This window comes from Peromyscus leucopus, chromosome X (assembly GCF_004664715.2).
Source record: "Peromyscus leucopus breed LL Stock chromosome X, UCI_PerLeu_2.1, whole genome shotgun sequence".
NCBI classification, from domain to species: Eukaryota; Metazoa; Chordata; class Mammalia; order Rodentia; family Cricetidae; genus Peromyscus; species Peromyscus leucopus.
Genome location: NC_051083.1, coordinates 79,297,070 through 79,317,534, shown reverse-complemented (window position 1 = coordinate 79,317,534; position 20,465 = coordinate 79,297,070).

Below are 20,465 nucleotides of genomic sequence, written 5' to 3'. Positions count from 1 at the left end.
CAGAAGTCCTGTTGCTGTTGACTAACCTTTACTTTTCAACTTGGAGTCCTGATCACTATAGGTGCACTGATTATATTAAATACAGCTCTTCAACAGCCACAGTATCTGTGGCTCTGACTTCTGACCTAGTCAAAGTGAACTAGTCCACTCACAAGACTTCAGAACTACTATATCTCAGCATGTAACTACACTCCATACTTTACCTACACTGATATAGTTATCATAACTCCATTTTAGTCACCAAAGTTATCACTCTTGTAAGCTGGTTTGCACATTGGTCTTGAGAATTCTGTAAATCTGTGGTGATGTTGTAGACCTCAAAATGTGGTTATTTCACAAATGTCCCCACTTCACAAACTATTATCATAAAAGCAGTGGAGACAACTATGTGCTGAGAGGCTCTGCTGGTCAGAAGTTGCAGTCTACCATGACCTGGCATCTCTCCTTCAGTTCAGCAGCATGGACCAATCCCTCCCCATGGTAGAAGACATCCTGTTCTCTACCTGATCTTATTTGGAGACTGTCTTTAAGTTAGGATGTTTGATTTATCTCTAGTATGACTCTGGACACATTTCCCTGCAGAAGCTTTCCCTATGATGCCCATATAGTAATTAGACATTGTGCTAGGAGAATTTTGACAGGAACATGCTTCCACAGATGACAACTAAGACTTGTATTTAGAGATTTATGATAAGAATGTGCTGTTTAATACAAATTAGATGATTCTCCAGCTACTGTTCCCAATCCTATATATTCCCTATACTTTGGGATAAAGTTGAACAGATTCACTGAAGCTGTCTCTGAGAGCTATCTCTGTCATTGTCACAGGACATGCAAAGATCTTTGTCATCATTTCTGCCTCTTGTCCTCATGGGCTGGTGGCAAAAATGCCATGAGGAAAAGGGGGAACCCCACATCTATGCTCAATGTACTGATGCCCCAACCATAATTCATACATGCCTATCCTTCAGACAAAACTTTGTGGTATCTCTCTAGGTGCTATAGATCAGTATCACTGCTTCCTGGAATGTTTACATAGGCTAGAATTATAGCCGAGAAAAGTTCCCTTGGCCATGACTTCTCCAGAGAAAAATGAGGTTGAAGGAGTCCTAGGAACCTTTGACATGAGTATAAACACTTACATCATCAGTCATTGTGATAGTTTGAATGAAAATATCCCCCATATGCTCATATAGAGTAACATTATTTGAAAGGATTAGGACACGTGGCCTTGTTGGAGTAGGTTTGGAGGAAGTGTGTCATTGGGGGAGGGCATTGAGGTTTCAGATGCTCAAGCCAGGCCCAGTGCCATTCTCTTTTCCTGCTGCCTGTTGATACAAAAGTAGAACACTCTTGGCTCCTTCTCCAGCACCATGTCTGCCTGTGTGCCACCATGGTTCCCACCATAATGATAATGGACTAAACATCTAAAACAGTAAAGCTCTGGAACATCAAGCTAGCTTTAGTTAAATGCCTTATTTTATAAGGGTTGCTGTGGTCATGGTGCTAACTAAGAAAGTCATTAATGGCCCTGGCAATTCTTTTGTAATACTTACCTCAGCTTACTGAGCTTCACAGAGACTATGGTAGTACACTCTCATTGCAACCAGGTATGTTATACCCCTGAAGAATATATTATTGGATTCATCCACAGGAAAAAATACCTCTTCTCCACCAAAATCAACCTATAAAGTATGGAAGAAAAATAATTTTTCATTAAAAATGCAGATATAGTAAAGTGATAGTAGTAGGTTATCTGCTAAGATACATGATTTCACTAGCTCTGCATAGCTGGCTATATTCCTATTGCCATGCATGATTCTTTTCCTATTGAGTGGGTCAAATTAGAAAGCTGTTGGTTACTGAGCAGATGTGAGTATTACTGCTGTATTTTTAGGGATATCTTGCAATCCTGTTCAGGGTTTTGATTTACAGGCATAACAGTTCAATAGAATTATTTATTGCTTCCCTTTCTTGGCAGTTTCACAGTACTTTCTGGTAAAGCTAGACCACAGGAAGGAAGCTTTTAGCTTGTAACTCAACCTTATACCCACAGATAAGTTTAGCTCTCACCCATCATCAAAGAAGCTTTTATTTACAGAAAATGGAGACTATTACAGTAAACCACAACAGGTCATAATTTAGAGATCAAAATATGGTGTGGAGCATAGCCCAACAGATATATGTACCACACATATTATCCACTTAATGACTGAGGAACAACTTTGAAGAATGGGTGAAAAGAGTATAAGGGTAGAGGACCAAGAATTGTGTTGTCAGGTCGTATCTTTGAAAATTGAGAAAGAAGCTTCATTCATGATATTTAACAAGGCCTGAACAGTGATAATATAAATGTGCATGATAATGTAGAAGGGAGAAATCCCAAGAAGTCCCAGTCCTCGACAATGAACTATAGGTAATTCATGAAACTGGGAGAATTAGTCTATTTGAGGGGTGACCTCCTAATCCTTATCCACTAAAAAGTGGTCAGCCTTCAATTCAAATATGCCTAAGCCATGCTGAACAGATACAAAATGTTTCTTTATACACTTATGCATTTCTATAAATGTGTAAAAATATTAATCATAAAGAGGCCATTAGCTTGAGATGGAATTGGAAAGACATTGGAGAAGTTGGGGGTGTCATGAGAGTTGTTGGAGAGAGGACAGGGATGAAGAAAGTGATGAAACTATATTCCATTAAAATTTTAATATAGGCTTATTAAAATACAATATTTTAAAAATTACAGATATAAATGCATGGAAGAAAGAAACATAAAAAATAAAGTAAACATAGTGTCTCTCTTTCTTTCACTCACTCTCTCCTTCTCTTCTTTTTGTTTTTTTGAGGCAGTTTCTCCCTGTTAGCCTGGATGTCCTGGAATTCACTCTGTAGATCGGGCTGGCCATGAGCTCATACAGAATCAACTGCCTTTGCCTCCCTAGTGATGGGATTAAAGGTGTGTACCACCACTGCCTGACTATAACATTTCTAATAAACAAATTATTTTCTATGAACTAATCCTAAGTAATGAATATTAAAGTTTGTTTAATCAACAACCAAAAATAATTGTTTTAAAGGAAGCCCAGAAAACATCTTTGAAAAGAAGAAACATTGTTTTTCTCTGCTGAGTAGTACTCCATTGTGTATATGCACCACATTTTATTTATCCATTCTTCAGTTGAAGGGCATCTAGGTTGTTTCCAGGTTCTGGCTATTACAAACAATGCTGATATGAACATAGCTCAGTATGTGCCCTTGTGGTATGATTGAGCATTCCTTGGGTATATGCCCAAGAGTGGTATAGCTGGATCTTGGGGGAGATTGATTCCTAATTTTCTAAGAAAGCACCATATTGATTTCCAAAGTGGCTGTACAAGCTTGCATTCCCACAAACAGTGTAGCTCCACATCCTCTCCAGCATAAGCTGCCTTCAGTGTTTTTGATCTTAGCCATTCTGATAGGTGTAAGGTGGTATCTCAGAGTCGTTTTAGACCAATAGCTGTGGAGCCCCCAACTGCATCAGGCCCTCTGGATAAGTGAGACAGTTGATCAGCTTGAACTTTTTGGGAGGCATCCAGGCAGTGGGACCGGGGCCTGTCTTTAGTGCATGAGCTGGCTGTTTGGAACCTGGGGCCTATCCAGGGATACTTAGCTCAGCCTGGGAGGAGGGGACTGAACCTGCCTGGACTGAATCTACCAGGTTAATTTGAATCCCCAGGGGAGTCCTTGCCCTGGAGGAGATGGGAAAGGGGTGTGATGGGGGGAGTTGTGGGAGGCCAGGAGGAGGGAGGACAGGGGAATCCATGTCTGTTATGTAAAATTAAATCAAATTATAAAAAAAGAAGAAACATGAGCTCCAAATCTTTAGATTTGACTAAAAATTTGGAGTAACTACAGAAGCCAGTGAAGTAGAAAGGGACCATGTAAAGAGTTGGAAGAGGTGCTCCAGCAAAGGGGGGTTGTAGTAATACATAGGCGTTATAAAATTGGAAAATGTAAAACCAATGTGTGCCTTGACTACAGAGATAAGGAGGAGTTACTACAAAAGGGGATGGAAGAATTAGAGAAAAAGATGGGTCAATGAAGTCAAGAAAATACATAAAGCACAAAAGAAATTCAGACATTTGAGTGATGAAGTTTGCAATTGAACAAGCAAAAGAAAAAAATCTTGACAATAAAATATGGATTATTGAAAATGCACACTATCACGTTAGATGCAATAATAATCTTACAGTCACTTTCAGAAAACTTTTCAGGATATTGGAGATTTTTCTGTTCAGGTAACTTTTATTTTACTTGATAATGGCCCCAAAATGTCAGAGCAAGGTTAAAGGAAGACACCAGGGATAGAGGAACTCTGGTACTAAACAACAAGGCTTAAAAGCATACAGAGAAATATAATTTATTTAGAGTTCATCTTTATACTCAGATTCATTCTTTTTTTTTTTTTTTTTTTTTTTGCAATGTATACTCCACGGATAAAAGCAAATATCTTCACCAGCAAAGAACAGAGAATGAAAGGAAAACAAAACCCATAGGTTTATGGTAGACAACACTTAGAACAGACCCACTCTGCCACCCCAACCACACCTGCCCCAGCATTTTCCCTGTGGACAGCCCTCTGTGGCAACACCAGCAAAACCTATAGGCATAAGCACTGCCCACAGAGATCGGAAGAATGGTGACTGACTGGTCTTCCAAGTGAACTGCCCCAATCTCTATGCCCTAAGCACTAGGGCACATCCTGTGCCCCCCATCCCAGCCCCAGCAAAACAGTTGGGTCCTTCCCCCAAAGCTAATAGAATCTCACTGCTCTGCTGAAAACACCAGCAGCCAGCCAGCAGGTGAGAGACCTATAGGCAGAATGCACCACTACCCTACCTCTTCCACCCACTGAACTCAGTTCTCACAAGATCCACTCTGTCACCTACCCCCACATATGCCAGCATCATCCCTATGGACAGTCATCTCCCACAACATCAGAAGACCCTATAGACACAAGCACCACCCATACCAATTGGAAGCACAGCAGCCCCTATAGACACAAACACCACCTACAACAGTTGGATGAAGAAATAGGTAAACTCCAGTGTAAGAATACATTCAACATCCTAAAGGGCACTACGATACCACCAGAACCTAGTGGTTCTACATCAGAAAGATCTGAACATCCCAAAGCAGATGAAACAGAAGAAAATAACCTTAAAAATAACTTTATTATGATAGAGGCCCTTACAGATGACATGAAAAATTTCCCTTAGAAGACAAGACAAACAAAAAATTGAAGGGAATCAATAAATGCCTTAAAGAAAGCTAAGAATGCCAAGGAAAAACAATCAAATAGGTAAAGGAAACAATCCAAGACTTGAAAATTAAAATAGAGTAAAGAAAGAAAACACAAACTGAGGGAATTCTGGAAAAAGAAAAATATGGTAAGTGAACAGGAACTACAGATGAAAGCATCTCCAAAAGAATACCTAAAGATGGAAGAGAGAATCTCAGGCATTGAAGATATGATAGAAGAAATAGATTCACTGGTCAAAGAAAATGGTAAATCCAAAAAATTCTTAAAACAATAATCCAGGACATATGGGACACCATGAAAAGACCAAACCTAAGAATAATAGAGAAAGAAGGAGGATAATTCCAGCTCAAAGGCACAGAAAATGTATTCAATGAAATTATAGAAGAAAACTTTCTAAACCTGATGAAGGACATGCCTATGAAGGTACGAGATGCTTACTGAACACCAAATAGACAGGAACAGAAAAAAAAACAATAATCACATAATAATCAAAATACTAAACATACAAAATAAAGAAAGAATATTAAAAGCAGCAAAAGAATAAGGCTAAGTAACGTATAAAGGCATACCTATTAGAATTACACCTGACTTCTCAATGGAGATTCTGAAATTCAGATGGTCCTGGACAGATGTTTTGCAGACTCCAAGACACCAAGGATGCCATCTCAGACTACTATATCCAGCAAAACTTCCTATCACAACAGATGGAGAAAACCAGATATTCCAGGACAAAACCAAATTTAAAAAATACCTGTCCACAATTCAGCCCTTCAGAAATTTCTAGAAGGAAAACTTCAACTCAAGGAAATTGCTGTTCCCATGGAAATACAGGGAATAGATAACCTCATACCAGAAAAACCCAAAGAAGGAAAACACACACACACTACCACCACCACCACCCAAAATAGCAGGAATTAACAATCACTGGTCATTAATATCCTTTAATATCAATGGATTCAATTTGCCTATAAAAAGATATAGGCTAACAGAGTAGATGCTGCTGGTTCCAGCCCAACCTTTGGATGGTCCTGGGTATAGAGGAGTGTGGATTGAGAAATAACAGATATGAAAATATAGACCTAGACAAGGAAAAAGACATAGACACAGGATAGCTTCCAGAGGGCTCTGAGTCAAATATCAGACATCTCGAGTTTAATTCTAATAGTCTTTTTATACATCAGCAAGGGGAGAGGCATAATACTTCTTCATTTCAAGGTCAAGGTACAATGTACAAACAAGTGTAGACCCTTCCTTAATTATCAAAAGACCTGATAACCATGCCTTATGGCAAAGAATCTTCTAATTAGGCCTTGAAGTACAAGACACCTGGGAACCATGCCTTTGGCAAAAACATCCTATTATGCAGCCTTGAAGGGCAAAGCAAACTCAGACTCCCTGACCATGAGTCAAGATGGAATAAGGCTTCACTATGGAGTCTCTATAGGCCCCCATAGATACAAATCAGAGTCCATCCTTCTGGTTCATACACAAAACACATCTCAACTTCAAAGAGAGGGATTACCCTCAGAGTAAAGGGTTGGAAAAAGATTTTCCAATCAAATGGACCTAAGAAGCCAGCTTGTGTGGCTATCCTAATATCTAACAAAATAGACTTCAAATGAAAATTAACCAAAAGAGATGGGGAAGGACATTTCATATTCATTAAAGTAAAAATCCTTTGAGATGAAGTCTCAATTCTGACCATTTATGCCCCAAGTACAAGGGCACCCACATTTGTAAAAGAAACACTCTAAAGCCTAAAACACATATCAAACTCCATACATTAATAGTGAGGGATTTCAATACTTCATTCTCATCGATAGAAAGGACTACCAGGCAGAAAATTAACAGAGAAATAAGGAACTAACAGATGTTATGACTCAAATGGACTAACAGACATCAATAGAACATGTTACCCAAACACAAAAGAATATACCTTCCTCTCAGCACTACATGGAACCTTCTATAAAATTGACCACATACTGTAACAAAATAAAATCACCAAAGATATTTAAAAAATGGGAATAAACCCATGTATCTTTCAGATCATTGTGGCTTAAAGTTAGAATTCAATAACAACACAAACTACAGACAGCCTACAAACTCATAGCAACTAAACAACTCTCAGCTGAATTACTACTGGGTCAAGGAACAAATAAAGAAATGAAAGATTTCCTAGATTTTAATGAAAATGAAAGCACAACATACCCAACCTTATGGGACACTATGAAAGGAGTGGTAAAAGGAAAGTTTATGGCACTAAATGCCTACATAAAGAATTTGGAGAAATCTCACACTAGTGACTAGAATAAAAGAAGCAAACTCACCTAGGATGAACAGACACCATGAAATAATCAACAAAATAGAAACAAAGAGAACAATACAAAGAATCAATGAAATAAATAGTTGGTTCTTTGAGAAAATCAACAAGATAGACAAACACTTATCCAACCTAATGAAAAGCCAGAGAGAAATTATCAAAATTAACACAATCAGAAATGAAAACAGGGACATAACAACAGACACTGAGGAAATCTGAGAAAACCATTAGATCAAACATCAAAAACCTGTACTCCACAAAATTTGAAAATCTGAAAGAAATGACAATTTTATTGATAGGTACCCTATCCCAAAATTAAATCAAGAGCAGTTAACAATTTAAATAGACCCACAACCCCTGAGGAAATAGGGTTAGTCATTTAAAGTCTCCCAACCAAAATAAAAGCCCAGGACAAGATGGTTTCACTGCAGAATTCTACCAGAATTTCAAATATGAGCTGATACCAATACTCCTCAAATTGTTCCACACAATTAAAACAGAAAGAACACTGCCAAATTCTTTTTACAAAACTAGCTACCCCGATACCCAAACCACTCAAAGATTCAGAAAAGAAAGAGTATTGTAGATACCGTCGTGAACATTTATGCAAAAATACTCAATAAAATACTGGCAAACTGAATCTAAGAACAGATAAAAAAAATCATTCACCATGATCAAGTAGGCTTCATTCCAGAGATGCAGGGATGGTTCAAAATATGAAAATCTGTCAATGTAACACCCCATATAAACAAACTGACAGAAAAAAAAACACATTGTCATATCATTAGATGCTGAAAAAGCCTTCAACAAAATCCAACACCCCTTCATGATAAAGGTCAGGGACACAAGGAACATACCTAATAATACCATAATAAAGGCAAGGTACAGAAAGCCAAAAGCCAACATCAAACTAAATGGAGATAAACTCAAAGCAATTCCACTAAAATCAGGAACAAGACAAAGCTGTTCACTCTCTCCGTATCTATTCAACATAGTACTTGAAGTTCTAGCTAGAGCAATAAGACAACAAAAAGAGATCAAGGGGATACAAATTGCAAAGGAGGAAGTCAAACTTTTGCTATTTGCAGATGTAAGTGACCTCAAAATTTCTACCAGGGATGTCCTAGGATTGGCCTTCTCCTGTGACAAGACTGGTGACTACCCTGATTGTCATCACAGAGTCTTTATCTAGTAACTCACAGAAGCAGATGCAGTGATCCACAGTCTTGCACTCCTGAAGAAAGGGAGGAAGGATTCTATGAGCCAGGGTTTCAAGATCATGATGGAGGAACCCACAGAGACAGCTGACCTGAGCTAGTAGTAGCACATGGACTCTGGACCAACAGTTAGGGACCCTTCATGGGACCGACCTAGGCCCTTTATAGGTGGGTGACAGTTGTGTAACTTGGTCTGTTTGTAAGGCTCCTAGCAGTGAAATCAGGATCTGATCCTTACTATTATCTGGCTTTTGGGAACCTGTTCCCCATGCTGGATTACCTTGCCCAGCCTTTATTCATGTGGAGGTGCTGGGTCTTGCCTTAACCTGATGTGTTTTGCCGTGTTCAAGCATATGTGAGGTCTTCTCATTTCTGAATGGAGAGGGAGGAGGAGTGGATGTGGAGGGGTATAGATGGGAGCCAGGAGTAGGGAACAGAAGAGGAAGGATGGGAAACTGTGGTCAGTATGTAAAATAAAGGAAAAAACATTAATAAGAAAGAAAAGAATTAAATATAAGAACAACTACAAAATAAAGAGAATCATCTTTAGCATTATAGGAGTTGAAGATATAGATAGATGGATAGATAAATGATAGATAGATAGATAGATAGATAGATAGATAGATAGATATTTCTTTCATGTGAGCTGAGAGTTGTGCTAATCTAAGGGTATAATGATAAACATTTAGAAAGCACTTTGAAATTCTGTCCATTTAATAAAATAATACTAGCTATGAACAAGTAAGTGTAAAAAAGTCAACTTCATAGGAGGAGAGTACTACCCAGTCTGGAAAATAATCTGTTATACCCATTTTTAAGCTTTGAATGATTGGGTTTACTAAACGTATAGCAAGCCAAAATAAAGAACGAATAGCAATCAATATATTGATGAATAGATAGATAATATAAAACATCATCAAATGGGGTGCTTAAAACATACATCAGAAACTGAATTGGGAAGCCACACTAAGGTAACAAGCACAAGTTCCCATTAGAGAGAGTCCTAGGCAAATTGAAGTTTCCCACAAAGTGGGGAGTGTGCCACGACATGGGCCTTCCAAATCAAATAAATGCATAGAAACAGATAAAGATAGTATGAAACCAGGAGCTCAAAACATCCAGCAGAAGCTGACTGATGAAGCTGAAGAAATCAGTTGGAGTTCCTGAATGAACTTCACATGGTTGTACTTCTTCTGGCTTCTCTGTCCCAGAGTTAGGCACTTTTATCTCAAGGATAAACAACAGTAATATCTGTTAGCCATGGATTACGGTCTATCTTTCCCACTGTAGGCACTTTTATATCATAGGATAAACAACAGCAACATCTGTTGAAAATGGATTACCTCCTGGCTGTTTTCAAGGACAAATTGTTTCTACTCTTAGGCTCTTCTTCAATTCTCTCCACTCCCTGTCATAGAATTGGGGGTGGAAGCAATTCCCAGTGTGTTATCTAGTTTTGAAATCAACTGGACACAAGCTAGGGTCAAGTGGATATTAGGCATCTTAACTGGGAAAAGACTGCCATAGGGCTGCCCTCTAGGCAAGACTATAGGGCATGTTCATAACTTATGATTGATGTTCAAGGGCCCAGCTCAGTGTAGATGGTACCAGTTCTGGACAAGTGTCCTAGATGTTGTAAGAAATTAAGCCAAACAAGCCAGCAAGTAGCATTCTTTCCTGGCCTCTGCTTTAACTCATTACTGCACATTCCTATCCTGCCTTGGATTCTGCCATGACATTCCCCAGTGATGGACTGGTGCTTGGAAATATAAGCCAAACAAACCATTTCCTTGTCAAGTTGCTTTTGCTACAGTATTTTTTCACAGAAATATAAATGACTTAGATATCTAGACAAAGGGCTTTTGAGGACACTTTGAGAACATCTTACTTGATTTGAAATTGTGTGTGGAAACCCTTCTTCCAGAGTCACCTTCCTTGTTATTCAAACAATGCATGAAAATATACCAATGTAATGCATGTTTTTTGTTTGTTTGTTTGTTTGTTTGTTTGTTTTGAGACAGGGTTTCTCTGTGTAGCTTTGGAGGCTATCCTGGAACTCACTCTGTAGCCCAGGCTGGCCTTGAACTCACAGAGATCCAACTGCTTCTGCCTCCTGAGTGCTGGGATTAAAGGTGTGTACCACCACTGCCCGGCTAATATGATGCATATTACAAATACGAAGATTTATTGTACATAAAACGGTCTATAGCAAATAATAATACACACTTAAAAACTGCTAAGATATTTTATGTATTCTCATGATGAAGAATTAATTTTGTTATATAGTAGTTGATTTAATCAGTCAATACTATCCACGTTAAAATATGTTGTATAACATAGATATTAATGATGTTACTGTGTATCTATGTGTGAGCATGTAAGAATTTGAACCAACTGCATTAATATGAGTAAAAGCCTAAGTGAGAAAACACATGCCTGCATGTGTGTGTATGTTGGTGCATATTTGCAAGCTTTTTAATTTATCTTAATGTAATGTGAAGAAAAATAGCATGAGATAGAACTGAGCAGTTTCTTTGTGATTAGGTTTCAGAAACCTTGCATAATAAATTTATAGTTTAGGCTGTGGTTTAATGGGATGGGATATAAAGCAATTGTCACTATCTACCCATTAATTTCCTAGTGGAGAAGAATCCAAGATTTAGTCCTTCAAATTCCTAAAAATCAAATGTACTTACTGGGGCTCTCCATTTTGTTAATTTTTGTTGTACTTGTTAGTTTGCTTGATTTTATATTAGTTAGAATTTCATACAATGTATTTTGATCATATGTAACCTCTCCTCCAACTCCTTTCAGATAAACCCATATTTCCAAACCTACCAAACTTTGTATAACATTTTAATACCCAAATTATCCTTCTCATATGCTCATGACTCTGTGGAAGCCTACTACTGTAGTGTGGTTGACCTAGTAGGGACCATATTCCTAAAGACAACTCAATGTCTCTCTCCTCTCCTCTTCTTTCTCTTTCTCTTTCTCTTTCTCTTTCTCTTTCTCTTTCTCTTTCTCTTTCTCTCTCTCTCTCCTCTCTCTCTCTCTCTCTCTCTCTCTCTCTCTCTCTCTCTCTCTCTCTCTCTCTCTCTCCTCTCTCTCTCTCTCTCTCCATTTATCTATTGTCAATATCTCCTGTTTCTCTAGAACTACTCCTACCATATTCTGTATTGGTCAGGATTCGCTAAAGGAACTTAACTGAGAATGTAAATGTATGAATTAGATTTATGAGAGTGGCTTATAGGCTGTGATCTGAGTACTCCAGCAATGGTTGCCTTCTGAAAAAAAGTCAAGGATCCAACAGACTTTCTGTCCATGAGACCGTACGTCCTATGAGGCCCAATCTGATTCTTGAGATTTTCAGTCTACATTGGAATCCCAAAGAGGTAGGTTCTAACACCAGCAAAAAAAATTGTTCAGGAACAGGATAGATGAACTTGCCAGTGGGAGTGAGCACAGGCAGACAAAAGCAAGGAGCTTCCTTCATCCATGTCGTTTAATGTGGGCTGCCTCCAGTAGTTATGGCCAAGATTTAGGGTGGATCTTCCCAACTCATAAGATCTGGATTTAGTGTGGGTCTTCTACTTCAAATAATCTCACCAGGGAAAAGCCCTCACTGGTGTGTCTAACTTCTCATTAATTCTAGAAGTAGTCAACTTGACAACTATTATTATCCATCCATCCATCACACTTGAACATCTATAAAAAGAGTGTAAATAAAGTTACAATATAACAGGGTGACAATGCCTCTACTATACAATAGACTAACAAATGCAAAGCTCAGTGCCAGGAGTGAGCTACTACTCTGGATTTTTCCCAGTGTTATTTCACAACACCATAAACATTACAGGTTATTGACAATGCCCTTGTTTACCAACCAGAACTTGACAGGCAGACTGTACTGCTGAAGATTCTGCATACCTGCGTCACATGCAAGAAAAAGCTCAAGCTGGAACTGACCTGGAAGCTTCATCCCTACTGTTAGCTTTTTAAAAAAAAGTCTTATTTCTTGAAATATGTTTTCTCTTTGGCGTTATACTGTAATTACATTTCTCTGTTCCCGTTCCTCTCTCCAAATTCTCTCATTTACCCCTCATTGCTCTCTTTCAAACTCAAGGTCTTCCCCCATTTCTATTGCATGTATATAATATCTACATATGAATGTATATGCATATTCATTTATATTCTTAAATGTAACCTATTCAGTCTGTACAATGTTACTTTCATGCATATTTTCAGGGATAGACATTTGGTATTGAATAACATGATTACAACATGACAAGTTTTATAGTATTAAAAGGTGCTATATATGCTACCAGAAGAAAAAGTGCTATTTTGATTTTATGTTGGATATTAGAGCAAGTATTTATATGTCTTATATAAAGACTGTCTTCCTAAAGCATTTGCCTGAACTTTACTACTACTGTTATATTCTAATGTATTGGCAAATGAATTCTAATGTTGAAGCTGCTCTAGATGCAACTAAAGCTGACCAAAACTTACTTTTTCTGATTATCTATTCTATCCAGGTATTTTCTTGAAGTTTCATTAACTGTTTTGGAAAAAAATGTTTCTCTTGAGTGACATATTTTGTTAAATTTTTATTATATTTGATTTGAAAGTAGCCTCATTATGTAGATGTTCTGTATGTGACTGAAGTCTTATAGTCAAATGGAATAATGAAACAGAAAAATAATGGATTGTATATTATATAATCTTTATTACTGCCCTAAAAGAATAATATATTCATTTTGTTTGAAATAACTAATTTATAATTTGTTAACACAAGTTAGATTGCTTCTTTTGTGAACCAGATTATTAAGCATGAAGGGAGAATGTATTGCATATTTTATGACTTATAGGATTAATTTACTTTTCACAAATGAGGTAAAGTCACTTATTGAAATCAAATATAGTGTATAATAATAAAATGAAATAAACAATGCTACTATTTTACTTAGTGTTCATACATTCTTCTTATATTATTTATTTATTTTTGTGGTTTACAAGTCATGTAAATGTTAAAAATGCCTGTCAGCTTGTTTGGGGGCCTTTTTAAAATTACTTAAGTCAACGCTATTGTTTGATGGTCACTCAACATCTCCATTAGATATCCACAAGTTGGTCATCTTATATCTGAAATTTTGTATTCAAACAATATTTCTTTCCTTCTACTCATGATTTCTGAAAACTACCATTCTATATTATGTTTCTGTAGGTTCAACTTTTAGATTTCATATATGTGATATTATGCATTTTCTGATTTAACTTATCATAATAATTTCAAGATGTATCTATTGTGACAAATGACAGAATTTTTACTTTTGTAACACTGTTTAATTGTCCATTTAGTGTATAATATTTTCTTCATCCATTCACATGCTGATGAACTTTTATGTTGAATTCATTTTTAGGTTAGTGAATAATTAGGGGATGATTGCAGAATGTAGAGAGATTGTCTAAATATTGATTTTTCCCTTTCTTCTGAAATTATACATAAAGAAAGAAAACTATCTGGTCAGGAGTCTGCCCAAAAAACTTCCCATGTCAAATTGGAAATATTTTTATATATTCTAATTTATAGGATCTTTTCAAATTTATTACTGATGTGTCACTATAACTATTAACAGCATTGCTTTTTCTCTTAAATATGTTTTAGTGTATGTGCTCATGTGCATGTTTACTTGCTCAGCTGATTTGCCTCATATTTTAACTCCTTTAATTAGCTTACCCCTAAAACCACATTTGCAAGAAAAGTATTTTATTGTAGGAATAATTCACATTTGACTCTAGCACTTAAAGTTGAAGTTATCTTCCTCCAATACGTAAGGGCAGTAAGGGAAAGATGTAATATTAAAGAACAAAACAGGATGTATAACAAGAATACTTAATTTGGTGATAGAAAAGCACTGACAATATACCAAACACCTCTCATGTGCTTTTTCTAAATAATCCACCACCTGCTTAATATTTTATCATTTGGAACCCCAAAACAATGCATTTTTTTCTCCAAAGGTTGCTTTTTTTTTTTTTACACTGAAAGCAGTAATAAGAGAAAAGCGACAAATATAATTCATACATTAAGGAGAAATATGTATGAAGTTAACAGAAAGCAATTTCTTTTTCAATTAGTTTCACATGCCAACTACATTTCCCCTCCCTATTCTCTTCCTAGTCTCTCCCCCAACCTCCCCACTGCCTCACCACCCTATCCACTCCTCCTTCATTTCTATACAGAAAAGGGCAGAACTTCCATGAGTGTCACCAAATATGGCATACCAAGCTGTAGCAACATCTTGCCTTGTATTAAGGCTTGGCAAGGCAACCCAGTATGAGGAACAGGGTACCAAAAGCCAGCAAAAGAATCAGAGACAGCCCCTACTTGACTCTTAGGAGTCCCACAAGAAGACCAAGCTAGAAAACTGTAACACATAATCAGAGACCCTAGTTCAGTCCCATGCAGGTTCCCTGGTTGTTGGTTCAGGCACTGTGAGCCCAAGATAGTTGATTCTGTGGATTTTCTTGTGATGTCCTTGATACCTGTGGCTCCTACAGTTTTTCATCCCTCTCTTCTACAGGATTATCCAAAACAGGCCCAATGGAAAACAATATTTCTTAATTATTGTGATAGAGATAAAGTCCTCTATCAAATATCTGTCGTTATAAAGCATAGATATTGTTTATATCCAACAGATTTCTAAATGTAGACTATCCTTAATAGCACACATAGATCATAAGGATTCCTTTCTCAAGGAAGCCACAATTTAATTCATTTTCTGTTTGCTTTGAGTAAGAACATTATTATTTTTGGTAACTTAATAAATTAAAAGTCTCTTAGGATTTTTAATTTTATGGAATCAGTTTGGAAAAGGAAACAATCAGGAACAATTTAATATAGAAAAGTTAGAGATATATGATTTTTATCTCAAGCTGTAAGAAAATATCTATTTTACTTGTGGTTTGCATATAATTGCTTTCGAATAGTGATCCTATTTCCTAAGTCTCAACAGTCCATGTGTTAACCCATGGAAAAATGGTTATTGTGCTAGTATTTTTGGAGAGAAGTGGTTTGGAGAGAATAAAAGAGCAGTAACCAAAAACCATACCATTGTAATCTTGTGAAGTTAAACTTGTGTTTTTTAAATAGATTAAATTTGCTATTTGATAATCTCATACATGTATATAGATTATGCATTTTTATCTTTGTCTCACGCTTTTCATCCCCTATTTATACTGATAGGGTTTTTCTCACTTCCATGCCATTTTGTTTTGAGATCCCATTGATTTTTAACCAAGATGCTGCCTGTGGTTATAGGCCTAGAATTATCCACTAGCGACATTTTGGGCTCACTTTTTGGTACAAAACTGCATTCAATGCATGTCTTTCCCCCAGTGTCCATCAGTAGCCAATATGGGGAGGTAGATCACCCATGTGCCCCTCCCTGATATATAATCAACTGTTCAAAGGTCCAGTCTTGTGCAGTTATAGTATATTTAACTGTAGCAGCTGTAAATTCATGAGTGCCTTGTCTGTATCATGCCCTGGACATAGCATCTCCCAGATGTCTCCCTGGCTTCTGACTCCTGCATTCTATTCACTCCATCCTGTTGAATATTCCCTGAGTCTTTGAGGGACTGATATAAATATTTAGTTTATGACTGAGTACTGTTGGGGGATGTTCTGTATGTCCTGTGGGAGCCCATTCTCAGGTTCCTTGTGGCGCTACCCAGCAGGTCCGTATAGAGGATGATTAGGACCATGGGCCTGAGTGCAGGTGTTTGAGATGGTCTGCACTTGGCTGTGCTGGGGATGGTCTGTATGTCAATTTGTTCTGATTGATCAATAAATAAAACCTGATCGGCTGTGGCTAGGCAGGAAGGATAGGCGGGACTAACAGAGAGGAGAAATAAAAGGACAGGAAGACAGAAGGACTGGCTGCAGCCGCCGCCATGACCAGAGACACTGCAGCCGCCGCCATGACCAGCAGCATGTGAAGACGCCAGTAAGCCACCAGCCACGTGGCGAGGTACAGATTTGTAGAAATGCGTTACTTTAAGATATAAGAATAGTTAACAAGAAGCCTGCCACGGCCATACAGTTTGTAAGCAATATAAGTCTCTGTGTTTACTTGGTTGGGTCTGAGCGGCTGTGGGACTGGCGGGTGACAGAGATTTGTCCTGACTGTGGGCAAGGCAGAAAAACTCAAGCTACAGAGTTCTCAGCTCTCCTTTATTCTAATCATCTTCCGAAACAATGAGTGTCTGCATTAATTACCACTCACTACAAAAAGAAATGTGTCTGAACAAGGTTGAGTGTGGTATTTCTGTTCTTAGAATAAACAAAAATATTACCGCACAGTTTGGTGCCATAGAAATTTAACTAAAAATAGTAGTGAGTTCCCCTTGAGGGCCTGTGACCTCTGTACTACAGGTTTTTGATCAACTTAGCAGTACTAGGCATATGGTCTCCCGTGTTGTAGACAAAACTAATCCAAGAGCTATGGGTTACCCACATAAATACCATACCTCTGTTGCACAAGAAGGCATATCTTGCCCAGTGGGTCATCCCCATAGTTCAGAATTCACAGCTGTAATACTACTGATGCCTTATCTCCTCTAGTAGCCTGTGTAGCACCTTCTAGCACTATGAAAAGTAGCCAGCAAGAAACCTCCAGATCATTTCCAGCTTGTTTTCTCTATATCTTGGAACCAAGAGGTGTGATAACTTTGGCAACAGGTGGGAAATTAAAAAGAATGGCAATAGCCTGAACTGGCTTTTAAGGCCTCATTGACCAACATCTCATAAGGAAGTATCTTGCATCTGACACTCAGGTTTTTGCTTAATAGCTTCTAAGAGAAACATTGCCCAACTACACAGGATATCTACCTTCTAACTATTTTTTTTACTTATTTTTAATTGACTTTCAAAGTTCTAGATTTTCATATGGAATTTTCATTTATGTTTGTCAACTTCCCTTCCCATGCACCACTCCTCTCTGCTTGAAATTTGCTACCCCCAGGACTCCTCTGCACTTCTGTCATACACCTACATTATTTTATATCTCTCTCTCTTAAGACATAGCCCACAAATCTGCTTTCTATTTTGCTGGCTTTTTCTGATGCCCCAAGTTAAACACATAAAACTAAAGATTCAAATCCAGGATCCACATACAGAAACAGATATACCTTGTGATCTATGGTATATCCTGAAAGGACTCCATGTTCTATCACAAAGATATATTTATATATTTTACTGATCTATTCACAAGAGCTAGTGTGTTGGCAAGTTTTAAGTCAACTTGACTGATGCTAGAGTCATCTGAGAGGAGGGGCCCTATCTTAGTCTGGCTTTTTATTGCTGTGAAGAGACATCATGACTATGGCCACTCTTATAAAGAAAAAAAATTAACTGGAGTTGCTTGCTTACAGTTTCAGAGGTTCAGTCCACTATCTTCAAGACAGGGAGCATGGTAGCATGCAGGCAGACAGTACTACATCTTGCAAGCTACAGGAAGTCGACTAACAGTTACACTGAGGGAAGCTTGAGCAAAAGAGACCTCAAAGTCTGCCACCATAGGGACATACTTTCCCAAAAAGGCCACAATTTCTAAGAGTCCCACTACTTTTGGGGCCCACTTTTTTACAAATCACTATATGCCCTCAGTTGAGAAAATACCTCCATAAAATTGTGCTATAGGCAAGCCTGTGGGGTATTTTCTTAATTTGTGATTATACGGGAGGATCCACCCTATTGTCAATAAGTCTACCTCTGGGTTGCTAGTCCTGGGTTCTATATGAAAAGTATGAGCAAGCCACAAGGAACAAGCCAGTAAGCCCATACCACCATTGCCTCTGCAACTGCTCCTGCCCTGTACTGACATCCTTCAGTGATGAACAGTGATGTGAAAGCACAAGCCAAATAAACCCTTTCATCCCCAGGTTGCTTTTGGTCATGGTGTTGCATCACAGCAATAATAACCCTAACCAAGACAACTAGGAAATGAAATAACAGAGATGACTATCAACAGAAGAAAGTATGATAAAAAATATGGTACACATACAAGTTGGAAATTTATTCAGATACAAAGAAAAATAAACTCTATAAATTTCAGGTAAATAGAAACATAAAAACCATGACAAATGACCTAACCTAGGCCTAGAGAGACAAATGCTATATGGTCTTTGTCATATGGGATGTTTTTAGGATAATGAAATTTTTATCCTGAGAGTCCTTTTCTCCTAAAAGACAATACTGACTTGTCCTGGGAAACTGGAACTAGTGATGTGAGATAGTCCTTCAACATAGATGAGCCAAAGAGCTCAGCCATAGGTAATTGTTACCCTTGTGCAGCAATCTTCTTGTAGCAAGAAACAAAGGCACCAATGGTAATAAAAGCATTAAACATCAGAGCTTTCTCTGAATGTCAATGTAATTAAAAACTCCCTTATTTAGACTATAAAAATATTTAGGATTCTTGGAAATATAACATTCATTAAATTTATTTTAACTAAAAAAATCTTTCTCAAAATTTTTCAAATCTTTTTCAATTTTAATTCAAATTAGAGAAAACAAATAAATGATTTTACATTAATAAAAAACCCTGCACTTGGGAGGCAGAGCCAGGTGGATCTCTGTGAGTTCGAGGCCAGCCTGGGCTACCAAGTGAGCTCCAGGAAAGGCTCAAAGCTACACAGAGAAACCCTGTCTTGAAAAACCAAAAAAAAAAAACCTGAAGAATGAAGCTACCCTAAAAACAAACAAACAAACAAACAAAAACAATGGTTTTATGTAAGGGACAAGAGTCCTTAAATATGATTTCTCTACATATTCATGCAATGTTGATTTGCCTTCTTTCTGCTGAGCTGAGAGATAAAACAGACATACATATTCCTTGAGTAAATTCATCAGTCTTTGACAAAGTTCTATATTGTTAGAAGATGCTATTTTAAGCTAACATGAAATATAATTTTATGGTAAGTATAATTTGTTAGCCTTGGCTCTGTGTCCTACATATAAACTCTAATTAATACTGAGCAAAGGTGTGTCATAAATATGTAAAGGCAACTATTACATCTGCTGTGAATATTTTCTCCTTTGCCTTTACACATTTCTGTTTCACATCTTTGAACTGAAATTTTCTTTAACTATTCCTTGGGTTTGGTTGTCTATAGCTATGATAAAACACCATGATCTAATACAACTTGGGAAAGAAAGGTTTATTTTCATGTACATGTCCAATGATAATCATAGTCTAGCACTGATATTTGGGTAGGAATGCAAGGCAAGAAGGGACTGGGGAGCAGGAACTGAAGCAGAAGCCATAGAGGAGTGCTCCTTACTGTCTTGCTCCTTGGGGCTTGCTCAGTCTTTTGTCTTAAGCAACCCAAGACAACCTGTGCATGGATGTCACCACCTACAGGCCCTGCCCCATCAATCATCAAACAAAAAATGGCCCACAGGCCAATCTGGTGAGAACATTTTCTCAATTGATGTCCCTCATGGCAAGTAACTGTAACTTGTGTCAAGTTGACAAAAACAAAACAATAACAGCAAAATGATACTATTTGATTTATCCATTCAGCTTTCTCATTTGTTTTCGTCAATGTGTGC